Below are 20,115 nucleotides of genomic sequence, written 5' to 3' on the forward strand. Positions count from 1 at the left end.
GACACTTCACAGAAGAAGATATACAAGCAATCAACAGATATATGAAAAAAATGTTCAACATCTCTAGTAATAAGAGAAACACAAATGAAAACTTCCCTAATATTCCATCTCACCCCAATTAGAATGGTGATTATCAAGAACACAAGCAACAATAGGTATTGGCAAGGATGTGGGGAAAAAGGTACACTCATACATCGCTGGTGGGGTTTCAAATTAGTGCAGCCACTCTGGAAAGCAGTATGGAGATTCCTCAGAATGTTTGGAATGGAACTACCATTTGACCCAGGCTATCCCACTCCTTGGCCTATACCCAAGAGACTTAAAATCAGCATACTACAGAGATACAGCTCATCAATGTTCATTGCTGCTCAATTCATCATAGCCAGATTGTGGAACCAACCTAGAAGCCCTTCAGTTGATGAATGGATAAAGAAACTGTGACATATATATACAATGGAATATTACTCTGCCGTGAAAAATGATAAAATTATGGCATTTGCAGGCAAATGGATGAAATTGGAGAATATCATGCTAAGTGAGATAAGCCAATCTCATAAAACTAAAGGACGAATGATCTTGCTGATAAGCAGATGAGGACATATAATGGGGGTGGGAGGTGTTAGTGTTAGGGTTAGGGTTAGGTTTAGGGTTAGGGTTAGGGAAGGTGGCAAGAATGGAGGAAAGAAGGACTGTATAGAGGGAAAAGAGGGGTGGGAGGAGTGGGGGAAGGGAAAATAACAGAATGAATCAAACAACATGAGCTACATCCTCAGCCCTTACTCAACTTTCTGATATCCAGTGATACTTAGTTCTAAATTGCAGAGTTGCTTCAGCTAAACAGAATGAAAGCCAAAGCTATAAACTCTATATAAATAGCCACAAGAACTTTCTGAGTACCTCCTCCACTTGCCAATTTCTTTGTTTCCCTTTCTCCATTTGTTCAATTTTAAGTAACTACCACTCCCTGGTTAAGAGTGTTAACCAACACTAATGCCTTCCTCAGATCCATAAGAACCCTTGAAGACAAAAACCTATTGCCTGCACCAAACCAACTCTGATGAGCACTGCTTATGCGACTGCTGTGACTGATCGACAATCAGCATTCTTCTGCTTCAACAACTCTTAGCATTTGATTTCTCTTGCTGCCAGCTTTATCTACTGTGAATAATCAGCACTCCATGACCACAATGACCATAAGTCCTCAACCATAACTCTCATATGAATCTCTGTAGGAACCTCCACTTGGATGATCTGAATAATCACGATCCCGACCATATTCGTCTCTATCACTATAGTCCTCTTGATGGATAGTCATCACATGAACTGGAATGACCATAATCACGGTAAATATAATCTCTTGGAGGTGGTGCATAATCTCTTGTGTCACGAGAACTGGGGTAATCTCCGCTTGAATAGCTGTCTTTAGTAGTATATCCATCATCTCTTGGGGATAAATAAACATCTCTACAAGAGGGCAGGGCTTCCCTTCGAGGTGGGCCTCCATACTATCTCTTCCACATGATACAAGAGCTCTTCCTCCCATTCCACTGCTGCTGCGAACTGGTCCAGAAGGGGTGAACTTTTAGGAGAAGGACCCTCACTTCTTGGTGGTGGTCCTCTTTTTACTGGAAGAGGTCCCCTGGAAAAAACTCATGTAAAATGCTTGGAATAGCCACCATCATCCATATGCCCTCCACGTGAGGGTGGTCCCCTAGTTCCTCTGCTTCCTCTTCTTCCTCCTCTAAGACCTCTGGGCAGGCCTCTGCTTCTTGGAGGTAGAGGTGGGCCATGTCTACCACTTTCAAATGATGGTTTGGTGGCTTGTTCCACCTTGATGGCTTTTCCATCTAAGGAATTTCCATTCACGTCTCTGGCTGCATCCTTAGCATCTGCTGGACTTTCAAGGTGACAAAAGCAAATCCTCTTGATTTGTTGGTTTCATGATCTTCATCAAGAGCATTTCCACTATTCTTCCATATTTGCCAAATACTGCTTCAAGGGCTTTCTCATTTATGTCCGTGTTAAGCCCACCAGTGGAAGAGCTTTCCTGGGCGAATCTGCTTCAAACATTCCCCCCCTGATAGGTCAGAGGGGTGGTGATGGCTCAAGCTCCTATGAGCTCACCGACAAGGCCTTTCAAGCAGCTCAGCACGAGTGACAGCTGCTGGATCTGGGAACAGAACAGAGAAGCCGCTAGGACTACTGCACAACCGATATTCTCATCTTGCAATGAGAACACTGAGGCCCCAAGAGCTAAACCATGGGCAGCAGGTCTCAGCCTCATGAAGAGTTCAGCCATCAGGACGGGCCAATCTGAGTCCAGAAGTAGCACCATCCACACAGAAAGGCCGTCCCGCAGGCCCTGGCAGCTCAGAACTCAAGCCCATTCTGGGGAACCCGGGGAGGCTTCCTGGAGGAGACAGGAGGAGCTGAGTGTGGCACCTGGAGATGAAATCTAAGGCAGGCCAAGGGCCATTGTGCTGGATGGACTCAGGGGACGCCAGAATCAGGGACATCTGGCCATGAAACTCTGGGTCCTGCAGGAAGCTGTTCTGAAAGCATGACAGGTACCCGGGGTATCAGGGTCTCATGCAGGTATTTTTAACCCACTGTGTGCGGGAGCCCTGTCTGTGCTTCCTCATGTTGCTCACTGTCATGCAAGGGGACAGTTTTGACAGTGTGTGGCATGAGCTTGATGGGAAAACACAGAATGCAGGCCCCTGAGATGGAACCCCAGACCCAGCTTGTAGCCAGGGCCTGGGGTGAGCAGGAGCAAAGCAGGGATGGAGAGGGGCACTGGCCAAGGATTCAGCATGTGTGATGCTGGGGTGGGGAGGCTTGGAGCTGAGAGGCCAGGTGGGGAGGGAGGCAGACAGACCCTGAAAGCAGATGCATAGCAGCTCGTGCCTGGAGAGAGGACGTGCCAGTGCTTTGGAATATGTCGAAATGCCCAAATGGGGCATCTGGGGCACGGGTGCAGAGAGGGCTTCTGTCAAGATGGAAGCTAGCACTCACTGCCTCTCGGGTGCTTGCTGGTGCGGGACCCCATGCTCCATGCTTGGTACATCCCACCTCTGTCCTCCTCTTTCCTTCAGTCTTATGGGAGACTTCATGTGTCACCTCCACTTACAGATGAAGAAACAGGGCTCTAAGAGCCAAAATCACTGTTGCTCTGACTTTCAGAGTGAAAATTCTCAGTCACTTCAAAATGCAGAGGCCCTCCCGCTCTCCAGACTCTCCTTGCTGTTGGGTGGCAGGAGGCTGAGACAGAATCCTCCCTCCCCAGGTTTAGTGGAAGCGCCCCCACCCTTCCATGGCCTCAGCCTGTCCTACTCTCCCAGCCTCACCCATCAGCAAGGTCAAGCCCAGCTTTGCCATCCAACTCCTAAGCACCCTGCAGAGCCCTGCTGAGATGGTGCCTCCCTTGGAAGCTTTCTAGGTGAAACTGCACTTCATCCTGGGTCATTTTCCTCCTGCATCAGGGCGTTGTGTGCTGGGACAATTTTGCATCTGGCTACATCACCACATGGTGTTAAGGGAACTGTCCAAAGGCAGTTCCTTTGAGTGGAGGAAGCAAGAGTGGGGAGGAGCTGGGCCCACTCACATCAATCTGCTCTCCCGGACAGTAATCTGCTACCAAGACCCCTGCCCACAAGTCCAGCAAAGGTTGTCATGACCTGGTCGCCTCCACCCAGTCCCTCCTCACAGACCCCCACCTTTCAGTGCTGTGACATTGTGACCAAGCACCTAACCCGCATGTGAACCCTAGCAGAGATCAGGTCTGCTCCTTTCTTGTCTCAGATGGCCGTGGGGGGCTGCCATCAGCACAGATGGAGCCCCTTCCTCCAGTTCGTCACCGCCACTTCCAGAGTTTCACCCTGGAGAGATCATCAGAAGCATGGAGGCCTTTGTACCTGCTGAGGTTGTGCTGCAGGGGCTGTTGACCACAGGGAAAAGCCAAGGCCAGGCCGTGAGACACTCCTGGTGAGGCACGATCATTCTGGTGGGGTGCCAGAGGGTCAGGGTGGCTCCACAGACCAGGATGCTGAGGAAGGGACTTCTGCTGGCCCGAGGAAAGGCAGCAAGGATGGGTGGCGGGGGTGCGACCACCAGGCGAGCACGCTGTGCACTCGTGGCAGCAGCAGATTGGGCAGGAAGGGTGCCCCTGAGGAGGGACACAGCATTAGCACCTGGAGGAGGAACACGTCTTCCGAACGGGAACAGTGGCCTGGGCAGGGGCATGCCCCTGCTGTGGTGCAGGTTCAAGGACCCAACAGGACTTGGCATCCTCTTCCCCAGGCCATGCAGCCCTGGTGTCCAGCACCAGCCCCTTCCAGGATCGAGCGGCCCTTTATGCGTCCAGAGTGGCACATCATAGTTTCAGAAGTTTTTTGCTGATGGCACCGCTTGGAGTCTCCCTGTTAGCACGTCAGGTCTGCTCTCAGCAGTTCTTGTCCTGCTCCTAAGACTAACCTCACTGCAGCGTGTTCAGGAAATTGATTGTGGACCACGCACCACCCTGAGCCCCACCCAGCAGGCACAGTGCACATCTTCCCCATCCATCTGCCTCCCTTGGGGGCAGGAAATAGTGTTTACCACCTCACAGATGGGAGACAGCAACCAGAGAGTGTAGGTGACTTGCTGAGGTCTCCCCGCTGGTTAAGTGAGAACCTGGCCAGCCTGTGTTCCTCTGCTCAGGAAGCGAGGTCCCCTGTCCATGGGTTGCAGCTGGCTTCTGGCCCTTCCACCTTGAGTTCAGTTCCTTGGGCTTCTGCGTCCTTTAGGGGACTTTTACTGTGGAAACTAGAGGCAGCATCGTGGGCCTGGTCACTGGCATGCCTGCGTCACATACAAACCAAACAGGCTGAATGCTGACCCAACCCAGAAGCAAAGACCCAGAGGCCTCTGCAGGGAAAGGAGAGGGAGGAAGCAGGAGCTGCGAAGGTGTGGACCAGGAGCCTGGGACAATTGCAGGTTTGCTGCCTGAAATTGACATAAGTCCTGAATGACCTTTTCCACCCAAGCCTGAGCCACCACCTTGACTTTCTCAATATAACCAAACAGCAGCTTCAGTCCAAAGAGTATATATCAAAGTATGAAAGCTTCAGTGAATTTGATTTTTAATGTCCCCTAACCTCTGCACGGCGAGGGTGTTTCTCTGCCATTCGCAGAGGACTGTGCCCTCAGGTGAGTGAACACTGCTGTCCTCTCTTCCTCTCCAGCCTCCTGTGCCTGCAGCCCAGCCCCCTCCATCTGGGGAACTGTGGAGAGTGCTGATGGGGGTTCTGGGTTCTCAGTACTCCCTGGGCTTCTTTGTGCCTTTCTGAACAAGTTGTGCTAAATGTTGACTTCCCTGTGGGAGAAAGCAGCCCAAGTTTTTGGAAAACACTCGGTTTGACAAAAAAACCAGCAGCCCACAGTGGTGTCAGGAGGGGCAGGCAGAGACAGGGTGTCCTGGGAAGCAGCTCCAAGTGAGTGCACAGCAAATCCCCTACAGCTGCTTCTTGGGGAGACGCCATCTCAGCTGCTGCATCTTGGATGACTTGCATATCCCCTCAGGAGGACCTCACAACCACCCCCAAGTCCTGGGGCCCCCTTCTAGGGACAAGGCATCTTCTGGCAGAATTGTCTGAGTGTGGCGGTTGGTTTTTGTGTTTTCAACCAGTGTCCCCATGCAGCTTCTCTCCAGCCATTCCCAGGTGTCCCTGCCATGCTCAGAGCCAGTGGGCTGTGGAACAGCAGCATGTCCCACTCGTGAAGAGTCGCTCATTTGTATCTCACTTTTGAAGTTATTATCAAGCTGCCGCTTGTGAGTGTTTGACAGCAGCTGTCAGCAAGGTGTAAGCTTCTTACCATTGCCTCCGACTGGCTGAAGACCCTTGTGGCAGCCTTGCGGAATAACGGCCAGGCCCAGCCCACCCCTGTCCGGGGAGGCACGGGGATTGCGCAGGGTGAGGGAAGAGAAGAGAGCCCTCCGGATCCCCAGCCCCCCAGCCCCGGTATCATTATCGATTTTCTGACTACTGCTAGAGAAGGCAACCATAAAAGACCGGGATGGTGTCTTGTGTTTTATTTAATTTATTTTATTTGAGGTTCTGGGCAGCCAGTGGAGGTAGGAAGAGAGAGGATCCATCCAAACAACCAATTTAGGCTTGTCAGAGTTCACTTACTGAATTAGCAAGGTGACCGCTCACGGCTACTGGTTGTGTAGCTGCAGCCCCCAGGGCAGGTGCGGGGCGCCGGGAGAGGAGCTCAGATGTAGGAGCTGGGTGCTCGGATCATGGTGCACTGGTGGGGCCTGGTGCCCTCATCGGTGGTGCAGGCCCTGGGAGCAGGGTGTTCTCATCGGTGGCGCAGGACCCAGGAGCCAGGTGCCCTCATTGGTGGTACAGGCCCCAGGAGCTGGGTGCCCTCATCAGTGATGCAGGCCCGGGGGAGCCGGGTGCCCTCATTGGTGGTGCAGACCCTGGGGAGCCGGGTGCCCTCATCAGTGGTGCAGGCCCTGGGAGCCTGGTGCCCTCATCAGTGATGGCCCCTCCCTCTCTCCCTCCTCCCCTCCTCTCTCTCTCCCCTCTGCCTAATTACAGTGCAGCAGGAGCCATGTTCCCCTCTTCCTTGAAGATCCATCTCTATTCATAGTATCAGCCGTTACCCATGCGTTTTTCCAGATGCTGTGAATCTGGGCAGGGGCCTGAAGAAGGCTGGGAATCGCTGCCTTCACCTAAGCACTTGAAATTCCTTGTTTGTTTGGTTGGTTTGTTGTTTTGAAGTATGAAAAAACTCAGTGTCAACCAGAGGCAGCTGTTTGGTGATGGGGAAGCAGGCACACTCTGCCTTACATGGAGGGCCCCTGGGGTGCTCCCAAATGCACAGCGCTGCTGGAGAATGTCATCATCATGCCCACAGGAGAGAGGCCACGTGTTGCTCTCGTTTCCACCCAGAAATTCCCAGAGCAGCTCAGCCTTCACCCCATTGGGTCTGACTCTCCCTCCTGTGTTGCAGAGGGGCCTGGATCTTCCTTGCCTGTCGGTACCAGAGAGCTGAAGAGGGCAGTTGGTCTCGGGACACAGCAGTCAAACAGGACCCTTGTCTTGTCAGGGCACACACGGCGATGGTCTAGAGTCACCAAGGGTTGTCAGGACGTGGGGTGGCTGGCCTGCCTTTAGGGTGAATGTCCTCGAAGTACAGGACAGCTGAGGTTGAACCTCAGCTATGTGAGAAGGGGCCTAGTCATGACGGAGGCAGCAGTGAGCTCAGAGTCTCCAGTGTCCTAAGCAGGGTGTGGAGGCAATGAGCAGGAGCCTCAGGGCATCTCACAGGGGAGGGCTGCTGCCCAGTAAATCCAGTAGTAGTCTGGTCATTGCGGGTCACCAAAAATGGCCCACAGGATCCCCAGGTAGTGCCCACCCAGGAAGATCATTCACTGTTATTTCTTTTTCCAGGATAACCCTGTGCCAAATGCCTTGCTAAGTTCCCACGAATCCCTTTTTGATATTTAAGTGACAGTCCACCAGGTGGAAGTTTGCCTCCACTTAGAGGCAGGGCAGAGAAGAGGAGCTTACAGATGTGCTGCTCCTTCAGCTGAAGAAGGGAAGGTGGAGTCCCTACTGGTCACAGATCCACCAGAACCTCAGTTTCCTTATCTGGTGAATGGGGGCGTGATACCTGTGTGCCCACTCCACATGCGTCTCTTGAAATTCTGTGCACATGAGGGACCTTTGAAAAGATGAGGCGTCAGCAGGAGGAAATCATGACAGTATCATACCTGGAAGAACTTAAACCCACAGGCATGGTGAAAGCTTGGCAGCACCGGACAGGACGTGGTAGATCAAGGTTTAAAGCCTGGCTGGGTTTGGCTACAGTAGTGATGCACAGCAGGGCAGATATGCTTGGACTGACACAGTGCCTACTGCTTCAGGATGCTACTTGTCATGTTGTTGAGCAGACTGGTTATATAAGTCATTTCAAACAAACTTCTTTAATTGTTAAGGTTTTACAGAGGCACCAGGTGTAATGGTAAAGGCCCCAACCCTGAATCTCAGTGCAGTACCCTTCTGTGTGCCCCACCAGCCTCCCAGCCTCCCTCGGAGCCTGATTGCGGATCCAGATGGCCTCAGGGACTTTTAAAAACTTGGTGTCTGGGTGCCACCCAGATCAGCGTAAATTAGAGCCCTGTTGTTAGCGTCCTTAGGCACTCTGCACACAGCTGACCATGTGTTTGCTTTGCAGCCAAAGGTGAGGCAACCGCTCCTGTAGGGCAGGTGTGAGGAGCCCACTTTGTAGGTAGGATGTCTGTCGTCCTGCTGAGCAGAACTGAGACAGAGGTGAACAAGTGGCCGGGCTGTTCTAGTCAGTCTTTATTTTCAGGAGTGATGGAATGTTCTGTCATTTTCTGTGTCATGAAATGTTTATTCTTAGGATCTCCCCAGCCATTTAAAACCATAGGGCCATTGTCACTGCTGGCCAGACCTAAGCGGGGCGGTGCAGCGCCAGCCGTGGTGGTCTGGGTGAAGCACCATTCTCTTTGAGTGCAGAGTCAGGATTCTCTGAGGAAACAGGCTATCTCCCTGAACCATACATGTTCCCATGCCAGTCCAACCTCTGTCCTTAGGGCCTTGTGGCCCTATGTGATGCTCGTTCCTCTCCACTCTGATCATTAAGGACATCCCAGCCGTCTGACCTTCTGGCCATCAGTGCCCCTGAGTCGCCTCCTCCCTGTGCCTGGAACCATCTTTTCCTGATACAGATACGCTCCTGTTCTCCCCTTCACCAGGCTTCATGGTCTCTTCCCATTGTCCCCTCCCAGTGAGGCCACCAGGTGAGATAGCACTCCCTACACAGTCCCTGCTGTGAAAACTCACCACTGACACTGACCTCCTGCTGGCACTGAAGAAGAGTCTGAGGGCCTGGCTCCTCCTCTGTGAGCCTCCCTGGAAGAGAGTCTCCGCATCCCATTTCTGTTTCCCTCTACCCTAGACCAGAGCTTGGCACTAGTAGGCACCACATGGTAGGCACCCAGGAAGCATCGACAAAGAAGAAAGCAGAGGAGCACAAACAGAGTCCCCTCGCCTTCAGGAGCTGGTGTCAAGCCACCCATGGGGCCTCTCCAGTGGCCCTGGGTCTCCATCAGAGGAGCAAGAGTTGGTTGCATGAGACAAGGACGAGTTTTGGCAAAACAAGACAAATGGTGCCAAGGCATGGGGAAACTTGCCCTTGCGAGTGGCCGGGTGTTCGTGCTCGGAGCCGTCGGGTTTGGGGAGACTGAGGTGTTGGGGACAGCGATCCCGGGCCTCAGTGTGACTCTTCATGAGATGCTTATTATTTTAAAACCCCTGAAGGACTCTGTGCATACCTGGAATGTGCCCAGGTCTGTCCCTGGTTCAAATGGCAGAACCAGGGTGGTGACAGAATATTTGGTGGTAATATTTTTTTAAAACCCCCAAAAAGAGAAAAGTTGCAAAGAAAACTAAGAAACCATGTCTGACCCCAAATGCAACTGTCTTCCTGTTCTGGGTTTTCACCCACACATACTGTTTCTTCTGAACCACAGAGCCAAGACCTCCTATGTGGGGTAACGGTTGGTGCTTCTTCACCCCTAACTATTGAAGAATAAAAAAAAAAAAAAAAAGACTTTTTCAACCCACAGTTCCATCCTGAGAACCCCAGCGGTTTCAATCCAGTATTATCATCTCACCTACAGACTTCCTCAGAATTTTGCCCATTATCCAGAAATGTCTTCTTAGAGAAACGAGAGGCGAATCCCTTGAGGCGTCTCCTCCTGTCTCTGCAGTACCCTTGCATTCTGGAAACCTCAGCTGGTATTTCTGTGTGTGTAGTGACCCTGACGCTCCTGCAGAAGTGCTGGCCGCTGTCTCGTCCACAGTCTCCTGCTCTTGGTGGGTGGTGACTCTTGGGACACACGCTGGCTTGCCCGCTGCTGATGGTGTCCTCTTCCATCTTCCCTTGAGCCGTGCAGGGCAGGTTTCTCCACAAAGATGCTGTCCCTCATTTTGCCATTAGGGACCCTCTTGGAGGGCACTTTGAGGACCCTGGAGACCTCCCTGGCTTCCTGGGCCACTTCCTCAATTGTGAGCATCCACTGCTGGTTCTTGCCCGAATCCTGCATCCACCAGGCTGGCTGCCGAGGGCGATGGTCGTTCCAAGGTCCCCCTCACTGCAGAGTCACTGCTCTGCTCCCAGGAGGGACTGTTCTCCATGCCACACACCTGCGGCCTGGGCACTCACGCATGCACACGCACACAGTATTTGTTTTCTTATTTCTCAGTGTGGACTCAAGATATCTTATTCAGCAGGTTATGAACCCTCATAGTGCATGTGTGTAGTGACTGAAGTCCTCCTGTCTGGCCTGTGGGGCCTTGAGGTCGAGCGTGTCTCCGGTTGGGCACCGTGATTGTCCTTTTGAAAGCACTTCCTTGAGTTCACTCTTCCAATTGGAAGAGGCCTGCTGCCAGGGTGCTGGGTGCCGGGTCTCAGTGCCTGCATAGACCCAGTGGTGCCTGTGGCAGAACTGTCCTCCATGTGCTAGAATGTGTGCAACAACCCTGGCCTCTGTCCCCCGAATGTCACTGGCACCTCTTACTGAGTTCTGATGACCAAAAGCATGCCAGGTGTTCTGGGGGCTGGAGAGGGGATGGGGGCAGAATTGCCCTTGTTGAGAACTGGACCCTCTTCACAGACAACCCCAGTGGAGACCAGTCCCTGTGTGCACACGTGTGCAGTGTGTGCATGTCTGTGGACAAACACAGGCAAACACACAGTGCCTGCTTCTCCGTGTTCAAGCCCTGAGTTACGCTGCTTCCTCCAGCTGCAGCCCAGGGTTGCACGGGGGCGGCCTGTGCCCCATGTTTGTCATTCATTCCTGTGGGAGAGTCCCGTCCCCATGGCTCAGCCTGGCGAGCACACATCCTAACTGCAGACTGGCTGCCACTGGCAGTGGACTTCTGGGCTTGCCTGCTTTCCCTTCTGCCCCGCCTCGTGAAAACATGAGCTACCGATGCAAAAACACCAGGCTGCAGGTTCCACAAGAGCAGTGACCTGTCTGTCCTCTTCACCATCATGACCCAGCACCATGCCGGCAGCCTAGTAGGTGTGCAATAAAATGCAGTGCTATGGCTCGGATCCGATGTGTTCCCAAAGGTCCCGTGTTAAGGCCTGGTCCCCAGGCCATGGCAACAGCTAGGTGACGGGAACTCTAAGAGGCAGGCCCTCGTGGGAGGTCTTAGGCCGTGGTGGGGCGTGCCCTCCAAGGGGACCGGTGGGACCCTGTCTCTCCTCCTCTGTCTCCCTGTGGGACGACTGGCTCTGTCCACCTCGTGTGTCACCCCAAAGCAATAGGCTCTGCCCAGTCGCAGGCCAGAGCCTCCACAACCTTCAGCAGAGTCAGCCCCTTGCTGTGCAATGGCTTCCAGTGTCCATCACGGCAGCAGCCCCAGGCCTGCCTGTCCACCTGGTCATGCTCCGAGGTTGCTCTGCATTCTCTCTGAGCCCATGTGGTGTCTGAGAGCTCATGCCCACCCGGAGAACCTTTGCGGGGCTCGCTTCCAGTCCTGCATCCCGTTCCCCCTCGTGTGGACTTGCATTCTCCCTGTGCAAGGGAGAGGAGGGAGAGTTCTGGAGTAGCTGCTTTGGTGAGCACTGGCCAGGTGTACTCAGGATCCAGCTGGACCAGAGGCACCCAGAGTGGGTGACATGTGGGTTCCCACATCTGACCTATAGACAGCAGGATGGCGTCCTGGGGAGGGCAGAGACTCAGACCAGACAGCCCTGGGTTCAAATCCCCGCTGAACCCTGTCGGGCACGGTCCTGGCTCTTATCCACCTGGATGTGCTTTATCTCCTCGGGGGTGAAGTGGGAGCGCTGATGCCCGCCAGCCCCACTCAGCACCGTCCTTGTGGTCAAGGACTTGAGGTCAGGATCAGGCAGGCTGTTTGGAAGGTGGCTCTGCCACTCTCCTGATCTTGACCTTGGGCAAACTTACACCTGCCTTGGGTATCTTTTGGGAGAGCCGAGAGGTGTGGCTTTGCCCAGGTGAGCCCTGGACAGTGAGGTGGTGGTGTGCACCCCACAGACAAGGGGACCAGGTTCTGAGGAAGCCTTCTGCTCCCTCTCCTGTGGCAGCTCAGCTGGTTAGGCCTGGCTGGCTCCCCGCCCTGTGTGGCCCACTTTCCAGGGGGCACTGCCTGAGCTGGACAGCCACCCTGTCCTGCTTCCCACCAGGGCTGGCCACCTCCTTCTAGGCTCACTCAGTCCAGAACACAAGGGTCATTTGGTCACATCCTGCCACCGTGGGTTGCTTCAGCAGCCTTGGTGCCTCCTCGAGGTCTCTGAGTTTCTGGGCAGCGTCTTCTTCAGTGAGGATGCCTCGCCTTTGGCATTCTGACCTGCGAAGGTCTTGCTTGCTCTTCCTTCCCCTCCTTCCCTACCTCATATCCTTTTTGCCTTTTCCAAAAAAATGTTTAGGCTTAACGTTTTTCAAGGACTTCATGTTCCACCTGACTCCCTGCCCAGTGACGAAGGGCGCTGCTTTGGTACAGTGTGTGGCCCCCCCAGGGGTCTCAGGCAAGAGTGCAATGGGTCTTGGACCCCCGTGTTGGGACCCTTAGTGTGGTCCCAGGGTGTCTCTGGGGAGGTGGGGTGTCTGAGGTTCCTCCAGGGAGCTGCATTGACAGGAGGCACATGCTTTTCCTGAGATGTCAGAGGGTTGGGGGCCTGGCCAGAGTCCCAGGGGCCCCAGGTACCCCGACATGCTCCTGGTACCCATCCAGCATCAGATCTCCCCTCCCCAGCTGCCTCCACAGTTCCCAGCCCAGTGCCTTCTCATCCCTGGGGTGCTGATCAGCCACTGTAGACCTTCGTCCTGAGACTCCTTCTAGATGCACCTGGAGCTCCTTTAGAAGGCGCCAGTCTTTACCTCTGAGGAGGAAGAGTGCTGCCGGACAAGAGTAGCAGGAATTGGGGTGCTCTGCTGGTCTGCACGTCCTGCACCACTGTGGAGTGGCCAGGTCCTCGTGCTCAGGACTGCTCCACGTCAGGGCCCCAGGTCAGGTTTCAGATGGAAACTATGAACATCAGGTGGGCAGGAGAAGCCGGCACATCTTGGGGGCCCTGGAGGAGGCTCGTGCTGGCTGCTCCTGCCACCTGATAGCCCTGTTACACTGAGATGGGAGAGCGGGTTCCCCAGTGGATCTGAGATGTGGCTCCCAGAGGACAGAGGCCACTGGGAGTCTGTGCCAGGCCAGTCGGGGCCTGGAGGGTTCTGAGATGGACGCTCAAGTGGGAGGGCCCAGCTGCTCGGAGCAACACAAGGACATGCCAGCCACAGGCCTCCCAGCAGATAGCATGGCCACACCAGGTGCTGCACAGGACTGTGGGCCTCTCCAGGAGCCAGTCCACCTCCACACCCCCAGGAGCTGGTGGGGCAGAGTCACAGTGCCTGGTGGGGGACACGGGCTCTCCCCAGCCATGGAGAAGCCGCCGCCTCTCACCCAGGGCTCTGGGGTGGTGGCCAGGGTTCCCTTCTCCACCCACACCACCCTGAACTGTTTGAGCGGTGGGCCACAGCATTTTCCCTCCTGTCTGTCTTCCTCCACGCAGGGCTGGGGTGGGGGACGCCAGCCACAGGCTCTCGCAGGCTGTCCCTTCAAGGAAAGGATCTGGGGGCCAGAGGAAGGCAGGTTTCCCAGTGGATGTCCCTGCGGCTTCTCTAATCCATCTGTTTCCCTCCCAGAGTCAGCAAGGCAGGCTTTCCCACCTGGGCTCGCTCTTCCCGGTCCCTGACTGGGGACTCCTCTGGCCACGGGAACGTGATCATTTTCTTCTGGAGCTGGGGACATCAGGCCACACGATGCTCTTCCTCCCTTCCTGTGACAGAGCGTCAGTTATTCCAAGGCAGCAAGCTCTGGGGCTGAAGCACCACGACGGCCATATCATGGCAACGTCCCTGCCTGGACTTCAGTCACTTCCCTGCACTGTGGCCCTGGGGGAACCTTGCTGAGAGAAGTCACAATCGGGGCCAGGGATCTGGATAGGCACCTCGGGAGCCCCTCCACCACCACAGGCCCATCAGCCGCCTCTGGGCACCAGCCTTGGGTGATGAAGCAGTTCAGGGCAGGCGGTCAAGCGTGTGATGGGGGTGCGCACGGGATGGGCCCACAGCTGGCTGGCACGCACAGACCCAGTGACACTTGAGGAGGGCAAGATGCTTTAGGAAGGGGCGAGGCGAGTGGGCCATCTTTCTGCACTCCTGGATTTCACCCTCTTTTGTTCATTTCTGGACTCCTGAGCCCACAGCAGGGTCCCAGGGGATGTGTTGGTGGCCATCCTGTCACAGCACTGGCATAAAGTGAGGACAGGAACATAGTCACAGGGTGCAGGCTCATTGCGGGGTCGCTGGGCCATGCCAGGTAGGGAGGGTGACCCAGGACGCACCTTTGACCGGACACCTGCAGAGGCCAGGTGGGGGACCATGTTGGTGGCCATCCTTGGGTGAGCGTGGCTGCAGTCACTGTGCCCTCCTGCTCTCCTGGGCACGGGGCCTTGTGAGGACAACCTCAGGCAGCAGGGTGCTCCCAGCAAGGGCGCAGAGGAGCTGCCCACTTGTCAGGACCTCGGCTGGGGCGCCAGACACTCAGGTGGGTGGAATACGTATGGGTGTGAGCAGGGCGAGCCTCGGAGATGCACCAGGCACCCAGAGGTCAGCAGCCACAGAATCCATGCAGCATTGGCCCTCCCTGTGGGACTCTTGTCCTCCATCAGACGGCCATTCTTAGTCGGGCCTCTTGTACTTTATCTGGTAGACTTTGTCACTATCCGAGGACCTGAGGGAGGGGCTGGGGGCAGTGGGGTGGGTGTCAGAGCTGCCATCATCACAGAGGCGCTGTCATCATCACAGCGACCCCAGAGCAGAGGTCACTGGGAGGAAGTACCCAGCCTCTCTGCTCAGTCTCCAGCCTTCCCTGTGGGCATCGCCATGTCACCCTGCCTGGGACCAGGGCTGCATGGCAAATGCCACCGTGTGTGGAGCGCCTTGGGATCCATGCCAGAAAACTTAGGCCAGGCAGGGCTCCTGGCAGGCGTGCTGGGTGTGGCCTGGGCCCCGGGCATCCTAAGGAAGAAGGGCAGGCAGTGGTTCCCGGACCTGTGGTTCTCAGATCAGGCAGGGTCCTGACCTCTCCACCATGCTCCTGTAGGAGGAAGAAACAAACTAGCCCTCAGACCCTGGAAGGAGCAGTGTTTGGGGCTTCCATGGACCTTTTCCTCGTTTAAAAAACGCCATAAGATAGGTGGGTTTTCGCAGAAAGTGGAGACCTAGAGCCAAAGCAGCCAGGGCATGGAGCAAGTGCTGAGTGCCCTCTGACTGGGTCTCTTGGACCAGAGCCTGAGGTCACAGGCTGCTTCCTGGCAGGCAACCCCAGGGTGCACAGAGAGCAGGGCAGGGTGAGGTCCCACATGGTGTGTGCAGGGCCACACTGTGGGTGACGTCTGAGGAATGCCCAGATGCCACACAGAAGGTCCCCAGCCTGTGCCCTGGTGCTCAGCCCAGGAGTGCCCGAAGGCCTGCCCTTCCCTGCCCTGCTCTGGACTGAGTGAGCTCCGACAGGAGGGCAGAGCACTGGTGGGATGGGAGCTGACCTCTCAGGACACTGCGCCCAGGCCAGGGCCCAAGATGGCCAGAGGGCGGCACATGGTGCTGGCCCTCAATGCTTTACACAGGTATGAGCGTGTCCTCACACAGTGGACAAGCCCCCTCCTGAGTCGTCCCTGCTCCCACACACCCCTTGGTGACTTTCTGGTGCCTGGCTTTTGTTTTCTTTTCACTTGGTCACCTGAAGTTCTCTTGGGAGCCATTTCCTGGAGGGCCTCCCCCCGGGGTGTGTGTGAGAGTGTGGCCAGAAGAAGGCCCCTCATTCTGAGCCCTGCCTTGGCCACTCACTAGGCCAGACCAGGGGGGTGTCCCTCTCCCCTTCACTGTGGAGAAAAGCCGGTGGGGAAGGCTGTGGGCAGTGCCAGGCTAACCGGACCTGCGTGCTCATAAGATCCTCAGGTAACGGTGCCCTGGGAGGCGAGGCCAGAGGGACTGAGGAGGCTGGCCATTGGCCTCCCTAAGTGCTGCCTCTCTTCTGTGCCCCAAGAGCCCCTGAGGAAAGAGAGCACACCACCAGGGGGCAAGGAGGCAGAGACGCCCAGTTTAAGGGGGACAGGTCAGAACGCAGTGTGTGGGCAGGCAGGGTGGGTGCCAGGTACGGGCAGAGCAGAGTTGAGGTAGAGCCTGTGGACAGTTCCTGCAGGAGCTGAGAGTGAGCACTGGGCTTGGTGGTCAGAAGCTCTACCACCATAGCTCAAAGCAGCCACAGGCAGACGAGGCTCCGGGTACAGTTCATGTACCCAGAGCGTTCAGTGGGTCAGACGTGGCCACGGTTTGCGGACTCTGGTCTGAAAGAATCGGTTCTTCTTTCTCTCTCATCGTGTGAATGGGAGTCACCACCCCAGTACTGATGGGCATGGACAGCACACGGCCAGGGCTCAATGTCCCCCCAGAGCCACAGCCATTTCCTCCCCCACAGCTCTGCAAGTGGTGCCCTGGAACTGGTGGCCATGGGGACAGTGGTGGCCCCACCCTGGTGGTCCTGCTGGCACTCTCAGCCACTGCTGCAGCCCTGAGGTCCCAGGTCCACTTCCCTGCCCCATGACGCAGATGGCCACCAGCCTGGGCAGAGGAAGCCCTGGCTCTCAGCTGCCAAGACCATCCTGGCTGGGTCCCCTCTTCCCCTGGCACAGTTGATTCGAGTCCCGTGTGGGTTGGTCTGGCCCCCAACAAATGGCCCGTCCTCCAAATCCATCTCAGCCTTTCCTGGCACACCAGCCATCCCGACCTCTGTTTTTTTTATTGTTGTTTTTTTCCCCATATTTTAAAATAACACTGGTCCCTGCTGGGGTGGGCTTCCCTGCGCATGCTGCTGTTGGCAGGCTCAGCCAGCATGAATCACCGCTGCTGCTGGCTGCCTCCCGGTGCCCATTAGGGCCTCTGGGCCTTCCCTCCAGTGCCCCTTGATCGCTGGGTCAACAGTAGGCCAGCACTCTCTGGAAACTCAGGGGTCTAGGCCCTCCCAGTTATGGAGATGCACCCCAGGCTGCACCCCATGGGACCGGAAAAGTGGCCACCTCCAAACTGTCACCTCAGTCCTGGGTCTTGCCACCAAGATGCAGAGGCTGTGAAACTTTCCCAGCCATGGGTAGAGCCAGGTGACTGTTGGGGGCTCACATGATGGGTAGGGGGGCCTCAGAGTGGGCTCTCAGAGCCCGGGGTCTGGGAGTGCTCCTCCTAATGGCAGCTGTTGGAAGAAACCTCGAGAAGCCTGAGCCCTTCAGGAAGCTGCCTCCCACATCTGTCTTCATCTCCACTGCCTCTGACGCTCGCCTGGCAGCTTCCAGTGATGGCAGCTCTGGCTCCACTGAGGAGTGAGCTCAAGGGAACGATGCAATTACTCTCTCAGAGAGGCACAAAGTGGGAAGCCAGGGAACTCACAGCTGACAGACCGGACCCAGCCCGACCTTGGAGACCTCCCTTCATGTCCCCATGGAGTGGCTCTGGGCCCCATGGAGCCAGCAGAAACACCCAGTGCCCATGCAGGGCACAGGCACTAGACAGGTGCCCCTCCCATGTCCCATGCCTGTGTCTGGTATTGAGGACCTGGGCCTGAGAGGCCAGGAGCAGAAGCCAGGCAGAGATGAATGGTCATTGGGAACTCCACCTGTCCCTGCTGACAGATGTTGTCACTGTGCACCTGCTGCATGCCAGGGCACCATTGGTTCTGTTAGGGGTGCTGGACATTTGGTAGTCCAGAGGAGACAGCCTATAAATACACAGGGCAGAACCCATGTGGGAAGCGACTTGGGCGGCACTGGGGAGGAGCCTGAAGCAGGTGGCATAGGTGCACGTCCTATGTGTAGGTGTAGACCCTCCCCTGTTGCCCGGCTCCCCTCACACAGACAGCTGTGCATGGCCTCCATGGGCAGGCCTCTTGGGCAGGCTCCTGTCCAGGGCAAGGTGTGTGGACCTGGCCCTGGGTGCACACAGCCCTGCAGTCACACTCCATCTCGTCTACCGCCCCTGAAAGACAGGTTCCCCCACGAGTGACATTGCCACCTTCTGCTGTTAGGCCTCCATCCCTGAGGAAAACAGCCACCTTTCAGTGGGGATGCCCCTGAAGCACACAGTGCCCATCCATCCTGCTGCTGAGGGACACAGCACCCAGGCTGCAGCACAGGCGTGTGGGTGAGCATGTTGAGGTCTGTCTCCGTACTGTGTCCCCGGGTTGTAGGCTTCCCAGTCACCTTGATATCGGGTTTCTGGTTTAGTGGACAGCAGTCTAAGGCTCATGGCCGACCACTTGTTTCTACAAATCGAGTTTTCCTTGCACAGGGCCATGGCCGTTCATCACCCTGCTGCTGGCCACTGTCCTGCCACACATCGGAGCCGAGCAGTTGCAAATCCAGCACTGGTGGCAGCCTCACCCTTGTGGAGGAGCGTGTGTCCCAGTCTCAGGGCAGCACTGGTCACCACGTCTTGGCGCTTTCCACTGCCTGTCACCATCGACCCCTCTACCTGCTCCAGGAGCAGGAACTGGTGCCCAGGCTTGTGAAGTAGGAGTAAGTAGGCCTTCGCCTGGGCGGGCAGCTCCGGACTTCCCTGCAGGTCCCGTGTGGGTGCCCTTCCCTTCCTTACGGGCTCCTCTCGCCCAGGGGAGGTGGTGACTTCACCTGTGCCAACTGGAGCACGGGAGGTGGCAGCGTGACTGGCCTTGCCCCACGCCTGCTCTCCAGGTTTCTGTTTCAGCCCCCACTATGGTACTGGCCCAAGTTCTAGTGGGTTCCTGAACCCAATAGTGGCTCCCAGAGCCACACGGCAGTCCCTGGAGTGTCCCTGTCCTGGGTGCCCTCAAGACGCCTGCAGACTCGTCTGGGTGCTGGGGTGCATCACTTGGTGCTGCTGCAGAGAGGGCCGTGCCTCAGCAGGCACCTGCTCCTGTTGGGGCTCCCCAGGCTCCCCAGGGAACTTCAGGAAGCGAACATGGTGTCAGTGAGTGACCGGACTGCTGCTTGGTGCTCCCATGATAAATTTTCTGCTCTCCAGTTGCCAGGACTCTGCCTGCCCATGTGTGTCCCTCTAGGTCCCTGCAATGCACACCTATGACCCCAGTGACTCAGGAGGCTGAGGCAGGAGGATTGCAAGTTCAAAGCCAGCCTCAGCAATTTAGCAAGGTCCTAAGCAACTGAGTGAGACCCTGTCTTTAGATAAAACTCAAAAGGGCTGGGGTGCGTATCAGTGGGGGAGCCCCCCTGGGTTCAACCCCAGTGCCAGGAAAAGAAAACCTGCAATACCCCATGTGCTCCCTGAGCACTCTCGGCCTTTGGGATGGCGCTTCTCTCCCTTCCCCTGTCCCATCCTCTGGACTCCTCCACCTGCCATCGGGAAGATGGATGTCCTTGGAAGATTCACGCCCCTTGTTGTTAGGACGGCCACGCCTCATTCAGGAGAACAGTGCAAGGCTATGTGGAGCGGCTTGGCATCCACAGTGAGGTGAGGTCCTTGTTCAGGTTCTGAACATTAAAATGGGTCCCAAAGATGTGAGATGGATGGAGCCCTTTTTGTGTGCATATTGCATGGAGTGGGAATGGAAACCCAGCAGAGCTCACCAGCCCTCGAGATGGAGCGGCCCTCCTGATCCAGCCTCCTGATCCAACCTCCTGAGCCAGGCTCCTGAGCCAGCCTCCTGAGCCAGACCTGAGGTGGTGGGGCGTCCTCCTGCTGGGGCCAACTGGAGACTGGGTGCAACCACCTGCTGTTGTGGGAAGCTCACCCTATTTCCTCTGTCACCCCACACATGACTCCACGTTCCTGCGACCCCAGCTACGTAGTGGCAACCCCAGGCGTAGTATAATTGGCGTCAGAGGTTTCTAGATTTGGGGTGATGTAGAACAGTCCTGGGGGCCAGAGGCTCAGCCTCCATGGTCCTTCTAGGAACAGAAGAGACAGGAGATGAGCAGAGCAAGGTGGGGCACAGGAGAGCCAGTCATCGCCATGGCTGGTGACCT

At 56.0% G+C, this 20,115-nt stretch overlaps 1 pseudogene; it reads right to left on the reverse strand.

The window, feature by feature from the left end:
- Positions 1-1,151: 1,151 nt before the first annotated feature.
- Positions 1,152-18,613, reverse strand: LOC124974356 (RNA-binding protein 38-like; annotated as a pseudogene).
- Between the last annotated feature and the right edge of the window lie 1,502 nt (positions 18,614-20,115).

Source organism: Sciurus carolinensis, unplaced genomic scaffold (assembly GCF_902686445.1).
Source record: "Sciurus carolinensis unplaced genomic scaffold, mSciCar1.2, whole genome shotgun sequence".
Classification (NCBI taxonomy): domain Eukaryota; kingdom Metazoa; phylum Chordata; class Mammalia; order Rodentia; family Sciuridae; genus Sciurus; species Sciurus carolinensis.